Raw genomic sequence first — 10,000 nt, 5'->3', positions numbered from 1 at the left:
GAGAGCAGAGCATGCCATCGATTTTGTTTTGCGCACCCACACAAAAGACGTGGGGAGATAAAGTACGAGACTTTTTTGAGCGGCAAACGAACGGCGAAAGTTGACTTGCTTACCTTTTTAACTTGTCTTGACACTGCCACATTTACATTGCTAAGCATGGTTTCTTCATTAGGGACTACTGTCTTGGCATGCGAAATGTTCCCTTCCAGTTTCCCTTTGTGGCTAAAAAACGCTGGTACTTAAGCTCCCTAGCTAATTGCGCACTCGAAACTTACGCCCATGCTTAACGTAAAACATTTACATTCAGAAGAAAGTTCCCCCCAAATACAGCGTCTTTTAGCCAATCAGATGACGCACATTGAAACTGCGTAAGCAAGCCTTGCAACCCTTACGCTAGTCCGAGACTAGCGTAAGGGCCGTCGCACACTTGAAGGAACGAACTGTAGAAAGAGCCGTGCGAGGCAGTTATTTCCTCAAGGGTGTTAGAAGGTTTTGATCATATTTTTGCCTTCCAAGGGCGTTAGGAATATATCCAGTATGTTTAATAGTTTTTCCTTTGCGAGGCAAATTCCTTGGAGTGAGCGACCATTGTGACAATCTGGCTGAACTTGGCCAGGCCATCATCCAATAAAATTGCATCAGGCTAATCACGGGTCCCAGCAATTTAAAGTTGAGGGCGTCGAGTAGTGTTGTGAGTGAAATATTACTGGAGGAAAAACTTGCTGAATTTTGGTTTTCGTCTACGACGGATTCCTGGAAGTTAGCAAATAGCCAGAAGTGCCATCATTTGTACTTTGTACTTTAGTTTTTTTATATGCATCAAGTATTTCTCTTTCCGTTTGTACCTGACTGCGTACTGTGATTGTATGCTTTCGGTTCGACCTTGTTGAGCTGCGTCGTTGCTGTACTTTGCGACGGCGATTAGCGGCGACAATTAGTAAAGTTATTGTTTAAAAAAACTAAAACTCGTCTCGCATGTCAATTGTGTACCAAAGTACATGCGTCAATTAACTTGAGTCAGATAACCCTTTCACATCCTGTTGAAGAGTTTATAGGTAGAGCCTTGCTCTTGCCTTTTTTATTCCTGCAAACTATAAATGTGACACTTTCTACAAGAGCCATTTACTTTGTTGGTTGTTTGTCTCAAGATAGAAAAGGTATTTTTAAGACAAAAACAAAGTCTTCTCGCATCGCCTGTGGAAAACGTAGATGTAAGCCAAGGTAAAAATGTGTCTCTACACGCTATAACATCGTTCAAAACTAAAGGAAAAATAAACTACTTTAAAAGCTGGTTGGAGAACGAACTGTTAAGCTTATGTTATTCAGCGAAGCTATCTAAGCTCCACTCGAATGTTAACTACAAACAAACTCTTCAATCCAGCCTTTCAAATTTAAGGTACCGCTAGAAACGTTATACTTAACTGAAATGTAATTTAAAAAAAAGATTTTTAATATAACAATCGACGTTTCATTCATACCTTGTCGTGCCTTCAATTTCAGTAGCGGTAAGCTTATTTGCCATGGCGCTGCAGAAGGTGCTCACTTGAATCAGTTGAATGAAAACAGAAAAAAAATCAAAAACATGTGCCAGGAACTTGATTGATGCTTGATCAATGATTTATTTGGAAAAACACCTGAAGCATTGAAAGAAACATTCAGAAAACTTCGACAACTAACCTTTCGTCCTGTTATTTTCGAGACGCCGGCAAATCGCGCTCACCAACGTCGTCGACTTTGGCGCGACTCTGGCGAGTGCCCATATAGGCATGCGCAGAGGTCATCTCACGTAATCTAACAGCACCGTCGTGCAAACGTCGTCGATCCGTAAGCTCCCTATTGTAAGTAGTGTGTACTGTAAATAATATTGCAAATTAATTAAAAAAAAATAAAAATAAAAAATAATAAAAAAGCCTGTAATAGAAGTCTACTATTTCTCCAACAGGCATAAGATTACTCTTTAACAAATCCTTTATAAAGAGCTGTGCCATGTGTTCAAAGTGCCTAGGACAGGTGACAGGGTCTTTTTGAGTAAGGTCTGATTTTTGTTGCCAGGTCATATTGTTAATCTCATCAGTTAGCTCTTATTTGCTCTACAAGGATTTTCAAAAGATGAGACCACCTCGTTTCTGCTACAGAAAATGAGCAGAACCACGTGGGATTACCTTTAGGCCTTTTTTTAGAATCTAGTGGTGATCCTCTCAAATTTCTCAATACTCTAAACCGTTCATCAAGATGTATTAATTTATTTACGCAATCATCTGATTTTAGGTCACCTGCGTATTTCTTCCCTTTGGATTTACATTTTTGAAGAGACAATAGAAAAATAGATGCGCTATTTTGAATTTGTTTGATTCGATTTTCAACTTATAAAAGATCGTCGGTACTGATTGTGCAATTTTCCTATCTCGACTTCTTAATTTCTACTTACACACTGTGCTGAAACAAACTGGTATTTTTCTATCATTGTTATTAGGTCTGGTTTTACCACAACTGAAAAATTGTTGGGAATGCTAACAATTCAGTCTTTGTCCATAAATATACCTAATGGTGTATTACTCTCTCCTGGTGCAAAGCTAGATACCTTCTCTACATTTCAGTGATATCTGGTTGTTGCAGTAAAGTATCTGTGACACCGGAAGGTCGTTCTTCTACTTCGCACCACTCTTCATCACTGTTGTCTGTGTTCTTATTGTCGTTAGAGTTTGTTGCAATCTCATCAATACGTCTATCGACAGATACTTGTGCATTTTGAATGTTTTTAGCAAAAGTTTGAATGTAAATCAAGAACACTGCTCTTTGGGAACATTTACCACTATATTGGCTACTGTTCCACTTAAGAGACAGATGATCTGTACCATAACTGATCACAGCAAGTGCATATGTATTCAACGTCTCCTGATATCAATAGCTTTTCTCTTGATACACATAAGTCTTCTTTTGTTGTTTCAATTTTGTTGAACGTTTAGTAACAGATTGATCTTGAATACACAATAGTACTGACAAGTCTATTTTATGTTTAGCGGTCCTTCGGGAAATAAGATAAAAACAACAATTAGAATCTCCTACTTTCGAAGATTTGTTACGTCTGAGTTGTGGTCTAGGTCTAGGTATTCCCTTACTGCAATATATTTTCGAAAAGCAAGAGATAAATACTTTCTCAACTCAGACGAGCTCGGTACGTTATACACTTTCTAATTACCTAGTCTTTAGGAAACAAGCTCGCCGTTTTCTTGTAAGGAATTCCGGATGGTTCTCTGTCCCGGGGAGCATGTTTATAGTTGCTCTATCGGAGATAAAGATAGAGCCAGAGCACGGCAGGTACAAAACACAGGTCACAGGTCATTGTTTTACCAATGCAGACAGTATCCTAAACATTAATAAAAGCTAACCTTAGGCCTAATTAGGCCTAAACAAAAGTTTTTAGGCTTAAGGTTAGCTTTTATGAATGTTTAGGATACTGTCTGTATTGGTTTAGGGTTAGGGTTAAGGTTAGAGCCAGAGGCCACAGCCAGAGGGCAGAGCATCTCTTTGGTATGGATTCCTCATCAGTTTTCCTTAAATAATCAATGACCGAGTCTTTCGACAGTTTGTCATTCTGGTCCGCCACACAAGTACTAGCGTCTGAAAGCATGGGTTGCTGGGCGGTCTCACTGTTTGTCATGTCAGTCATGTTGTTCAAGTTGGATTCACATGGCTTTGATGCCTCATGGCTTGCTAAACTTCGTGATAGCTTCGATGTCACTCTCCAAAAGGAAGCCATCTTCCGAATGGAATTTATCAATCCTCCGTGAGCTTAGGGGATCGACAGAGATTATCTTCTCACCATATGTCGGTCGATTCGATTTCGACATTTAAGTCCGCCGTTGATGAGTGAAAGGCGGTGCACAATTAATTGCACCAATGTGTACTTGTTCAGAATCTTTTGCTTCACCTTCGAAGAACGCCATTTCCTCACTTCTTCAGTCTCTTGCTTCTATTAAAATGCAGCGGAAAGTGCTCAAACATGGTGGCACACAACCTGGCGAACAGGAAGTCACACTTTCCAAGCTGTGTTGTGATTCGCTCGCTATCCATCCTGATTGACTAATTAGGTCAAACTTCCGGTTACGCAGGAGTGACAAATTTGCATACAGATTCTCCCCAAAACTCGTGGATAATATCCACGAGTAAAAACAATGGCTCTCCATACCCAGTACGTGCGTTTTGCATTTTGGTATACCTCTCTGCCGTTCTCGTCCTAACAAAGAAGTGAAATGACCAAATTTGAGGTTACATGTAAGACGCTAGCACCCGGTGATAAATGGGCATTACTAAACAACGAAACAGCGAAATGAAGCACCAAAACACCACGTGTGACCCCACCATTCATTGAATACTAACCGAAAAAGGTTGGATTTGAGATTAAATATCGTTTTAGGCCTAATTAGGTCTAAAACGTCATTGCTCTTAATTCATTGAGATTAAGATTAGGATTCAGACTAAGACTGAGATTAGGAGCAATACCGTTTAGGCCTAATTGGCCCATATCACTCAATGTCCAAACTAAAGATTTTGCCCGTAGAACCTCTCATTCAGTGTGAGGCTGGACGGGCAAAGACAATGCAAAGACAAAGACTTTATTCCCCACGGACTCCAAAATGGCCGCCGAGTGATAAAGGTGAATTAGGCCTAAAACGATATTTAACCTCAAATCCAACCTTTGTCGGTTAGTATTCAATTTATGGTGGAGTCATACATTTTGTTTTGGTGCTTCGTTTCGCTTTGTCGATGTTTCGTTGTTTCGTTGTTTGGTAATGTTCGTGATGATAAATTTTCTCTCCAGACATCCACACCGTTCATAATAATGTTCATCCAGCAAATTATTGATTATACGCAATTTCCACGCCCAACGAAATGGAGTAAACGTGAAATTCGCTCTAGTAGCTGTCTTCGTTGTCTTTGCATAAGCTCCCTTATAAATTTGACCACTTGATGCCATTTCAAGTCGTTGTTTTGAGGTTGACGGTTAAATCTATTGTTTTTAAAGAGGTATTGTCTACAAGGGAGTTCAATTAAGAAACGGTGAGGGATACAGAAAGAAAAACGTCACTTCAAAATAGAACTTTACGCTTTCATAAGAATTTTCACAATTATTTCATGTTGGTCACGTTATACAATGCAATTTTGGGCGAAGTATCCCATTGCCCATAACTTTGTCGGTACAGACGGTTTTGAAATTAAGATAGAGAATGAATACTTCGCTGTTGATTGCTCACGTTGTTGTCATAACGTTAAGCCCTGACCAAACTATCGAACAAAGTTGGATCCTACATGCAACATTGTGAAATGTAATGTTGAGATGGTGGCAAAACACTATCCAACGTCGATTGACGAAACATTCAAGTTTAAGTTGGCGCTAAATTTGAAAATACGACGCAAACAAGAAAACGAAAAGACCTCGTACCGTTTATTGTACTAGAGATGTTGGAGGACGGAAATGACGGATTCAAACGAGGAAAAACAGATAACGTCGCCTCCATGTTGGATGATCAGTCATTAGCTTCTTTTGTTCGTCATCAAACATTTGTACATTTCGACACTGTCATCTACGTCTCTAGAGATTTGAGTTCAACATTGAGTTAGCCAATTGGGTCTATAGGTGATTTGACACCAATCTCTAGAGACGCAGATGACAATGTTGCAATGAACAAATGCTGGTGGACGAACAAAAAGGAGCTGATGAGAGATCTTTTGTTTTCGTCCACCAACATTATGGCGATGACGTAACATCAAAACCACCCATTATTTTACAATCAAAGCGAACTATCTTATGTCACTTTGCTAGAAACTCTTTTAAACTCAGTAGTACACTTGAATTTTCTAGCAGCCGATCTGAGTGTTGCTCCCAGAATGATTTTGATAACGGATTCAAGGAGGAAGATTAAGATATATTTTGAAGTGTGGGTTATAGACGGAATGGCTAAGTCCTAGGATCACTTCTCCATTTTGTTTAGATTTGAGAAAATGATTCATTTTAAAACCTTGTTTTGCAAGAGCCCCCCTATGGGCCGAAATGATAGCAGCGAGTTCGAGATAATACAGACCATTAAATCATAATTAATGACAACGTTAGTTGGAAAATTTAAATTTTGCGAACTAATTAACGACAAAACTTGGCGAGGGCATGCAGTTCAATTAAACCAGCCAATCAGAAACCATTATTAAGAGCGTCATCAGCTTTTGTGGGGGGGTTTTCAAACTCCTTCACATATATTGACAAGCAACGTTCAGATAGAGAGTACGTTTCATCACCTTACGCAGAGAATTGGAATAGATGCTGTGTTATTAATGCTGCCCTGTGTTGACCGTTGTGAAGACTTAAGGCTAAGGAGGTAAGCCTCGCTTCATAAAGCGCTTTCAATCTTTAAATTCATAATTTCAAGTTCTGTTTTTGTAAGAACACGTGCAAAACGTTTGAAAACTTTTTCAGAATGTTACTATTAGTGTCCCTGCGTTAAAATTCTTGTTATCGTTAAAGAGCTGGGAACACCGGCCAATTTTCTGACGAAACTTAAATTTCACTTACCTGAACAAGTGGTTACAAATTAGGACAAACTGCAAAACCGATTCGGTAATAGCAACGGCAAAATCTAAATTCTATTCTCTATCGCTGCGCTCAGCCGAACAGAAAACATTTCCCATTACTAAACTATCCACATTTCCCTTGCTCAGAGCTTGTACCACTTAAAACGAGCTGAGTTAGGAGTTGTCGTTTTTTGTCTAAGCTATTAGCTTTACATGCTAGACTCGATGTAATGGAGGGATCGATACTAAATTAATACGTATCTAATGAAAATGCTGGCATTTTGGTTTGAATGTTGAAGGTTTGTAAATTACCTGAAACCTTCTTACGCCGATACTGAATTTTTTTGCAAATGGAAATGTGGCCTTGTTGGATGAAAACAACTTACAAACACTAAATTCGCGACGTTTAACAATTTGTTTTTAATTAACTCGCTTATTTTCCAGCCCACCTGTCGCCTATGTGGCTAGAGACAAATGTCGCTGTCGCTTTTTCGCTGCAATACAATTGTCGCTGTCGCTTTTTCGCTAGAATACAAATGTTGGTTAAATTTTTGCGTCCTGTAATTTTGTTTAATTTAAAGAGTAAAAACTTCCTTTTTTATAGAAAATCAACCACTACTGAGATCACCATTACTGAGAAAGCCAGAGATAGACTTTTGAACGGTTTTGGTGATCTTAGCGACCTTAACGGGCTTAGCCATAGGATACTCATTATGGCACCAACATATGTTTTTCTGGAAAAGAAACAGTTAAGGACGCGTCACTTCCAAGATTTGCTAACTACTATAATTAGTTTGTAGAACAGTTTCTGCCGCAACTTTTGGCGCTCATTCTCTTCTCGGTCTCTGACCCCTCACGAAAATAAAATGGCTGACAGTTCGGAAGTTATTACTGTGGCAGAGTTTGCTGACTGGTTACAGTCATTGCACATCACGCTTCCGGCATGCAAAAGAGAAAACAGTTTATTCCCCACCTTTTAAGGCCCGCCCGCCAGAATTGATCAGAATTTTTTTAAAATTCTGAGCTGTAAACCCTGGATTACACAATTCGTAAGTAGTTTTGGGTGAGCTTATAACTTTGGGGGGGGGGGGGGGAGAGGTGTAGGAGGTGGAAAGGGGCTATAAGCGGAAACGAGCTACGGAAGTGTTTATACGGTTACGCCCTCGTAATATTAATTATTAATTGCTGTCATTGCTAGACACTGCTTAAGCTTAAATGCAAGGAAGACCGTCAAAACCCTCTCAGTATACTGGTAAACAGTGTCAGGCAACTTACCTTTCCTTTCTTTCTCCTTGCAGCTTTTTTTGTCCTTATTTTTGCTTTTTTTGAGAATGATGTGAAAACTAGCCTGCGAACACAGACGTATTTCCGGCTGTCACTGGTTCGGCGGAACCAGTGACAGCCGGAAATACGTCTGTGTTCGCAGGCTATGTGAAAACGAGCTACGGAAGTATTTATACGGTCATCGAAATACGTAAAAATCAAGCAACAATTAAGCCCTCGCATTATTAATTATGAATTGCTGTTTTTGCTGGACACTTTAAATGCCGTCAAAACTCTCTTAGTACTTATTAGTCAGTCATTACTGGTAAACAGTGTCAGACAACTTACCTTTCCTTTCTTTCCCCTCGTGGCTCTTTTTGTCCTTCTTTTTGCTTTTTTTGAGAATGCTGTGACTGCTGTGCAATTTTTTTAATGTTTTCCCATTTCACGTACTCCACGTTAACAGAAAGCGCCAGAAAAGCCGCACAGACGCGATAAAAGTCACCGAGTTACAGAGAATCATGACGGACGTGACTACGTGTCAAGATTTGTACCAAAAAAGGAAATAAGAGACATAAGACGCTCACTACATAACAAGCACGTCAAGTGTTGAATGATGGTTTGTTTATTTTGCACAAGAAATCTACATGAAGCAACACCAACAGAAGAGAAAATTTAGAGTCATGCTAGCCTGGTCGGTCATGTCGCTGTCGAAATAACAAATTGAAAAGATGTCGCTTTGTCGAAGTTAAAAAGTCGATTGCCGCTATTTCAAATTGTCGCTTTTTTCCGTCAGGTTCTGTCGGCTGTCGGTGTTCTGGAACAAGAGCGATGTCGCTTGTCGCCAAGAACCCTTGGCAGCCCTCATTGTTCCTCCGGCCTAGTTAAGACGAGGCGGACAATTAATTCTTTTACGTCGAAAACAAAAAAGCCGCGACGCCTTGGTTTTCACTTAACTGTTGAGAATAAGACGGAGTATCATTGGCTGACGCTGATGGTTTGATCTAGTTCTGGCAACATTTTGATCTACAGTAGCTTCCTTCTAAGAGACAACAAGTATGTCCCTTACATGACGCGGTCTTGATTAATTCACATTGTTTTTTCTTATACAGGTAAAATGCCAGACCCGACAAATGAATCATTATTGGCCAACGCGACACAAACGTTACATACAGGTGGAATGGTACAATCAGCTTTTCCACCCCCTGACAGGGACTCAGTTATAGCAGCTTGGTTCTTTTATACAATCATAGCTTTGTTAGCAGTATTTGAAAATCTCATGGTGGTGACAGCCTTTTTCATCAACGACAAACTTCGCACAGTGACAAACTACTTTGTCCTTAGCTTAGCAATCGCGGACATAATGGTTGGGGCGATTTCTGTTCCTTGGTGGATGTACATGTTGAGAGCCTATGCCTTCCCGACAGGGAACGAAAATGTCCAACGTTTGGAGACGTTTTACAGGACAATGGATAGCTTTGCAGGGATCTCGTCTATTTTTCACCTCATGGCCATTTCCATGGAGCGATATTTCTGTGTTGTTTGGGCCGTGAAGCACCGTAATACGCCTAAGTACGTGTATTACATCGCCTTGTTCATGGTCTGGTTGATTTCTGCACTAGCGGCGTGAGTGAAATTTATCCCTAGAATCGATCCAAAAGACCAAGTACTTGTGACATCCGTTGTGTTCTTTCTTCTGCCATTGACCATCATCGTGGTTGCGTATGCTGCCATTTGGAAAATCGCCACGACCAGGATGAACAACAACCCGAGTAAACGCTCCCTGAAGCGCGAAATTCGCACGGCCACCACCATTGCCTTCGTTATCGGCTTTTTCTTAGTTGCCTGGACACCATTTTTTGTCACTCAAATCACTACAGTGTACTGTACTAACCCATTCAATTGGTCTGCCCTTATCTTTTACAAATTTTTGCATTATTCTAACTCGACAATCAATCCTATTGTATTTGGCGTCCGCATTCCTGAATTTAGGAAGACCTTCAAATTCATCATTAAGCGAATTTTTGCACCGGTTTTTGCACCATGTACACTATGTAGAAGAAACCAGACAACGTCTTTGTAATCGTCACATTGATGCCAGATCAACATTATCCGACTTGAAGATATTCAGCGTCCTGCAACGTTAGCATCAAAATTATTACGCAAGAGAAGC

At 40.1% G+C, this 10,000-nt stretch overlaps 1 pseudogene; it reads left to right on the top strand.

Annotated features, from left to right (window-relative positions):
• The first annotated feature begins 8,944 nt into the window (after positions 1 to 8,944).
• Positions 8,945 to 9,910, top strand: LOC138040005 (beta-2 adrenergic receptor-like; annotated as a pseudogene).
• The last annotated feature ends 90 nt before the right edge of the window (positions 9,911 to 10,000 follow it).

Source organism: Montipora capricornis, chromosome 3 (assembly GCF_036669925.1).
Source record: "Montipora capricornis isolate CH-2021 chromosome 3, ASM3666992v2, whole genome shotgun sequence".
NCBI classification, from domain to species: domain Eukaryota; kingdom Metazoa; phylum Cnidaria; class Anthozoa; order Scleractinia; family Acroporidae; genus Montipora; species Montipora capricornis.
This window is presented reverse-complemented; position numbering and strand designations above follow the sequence as displayed.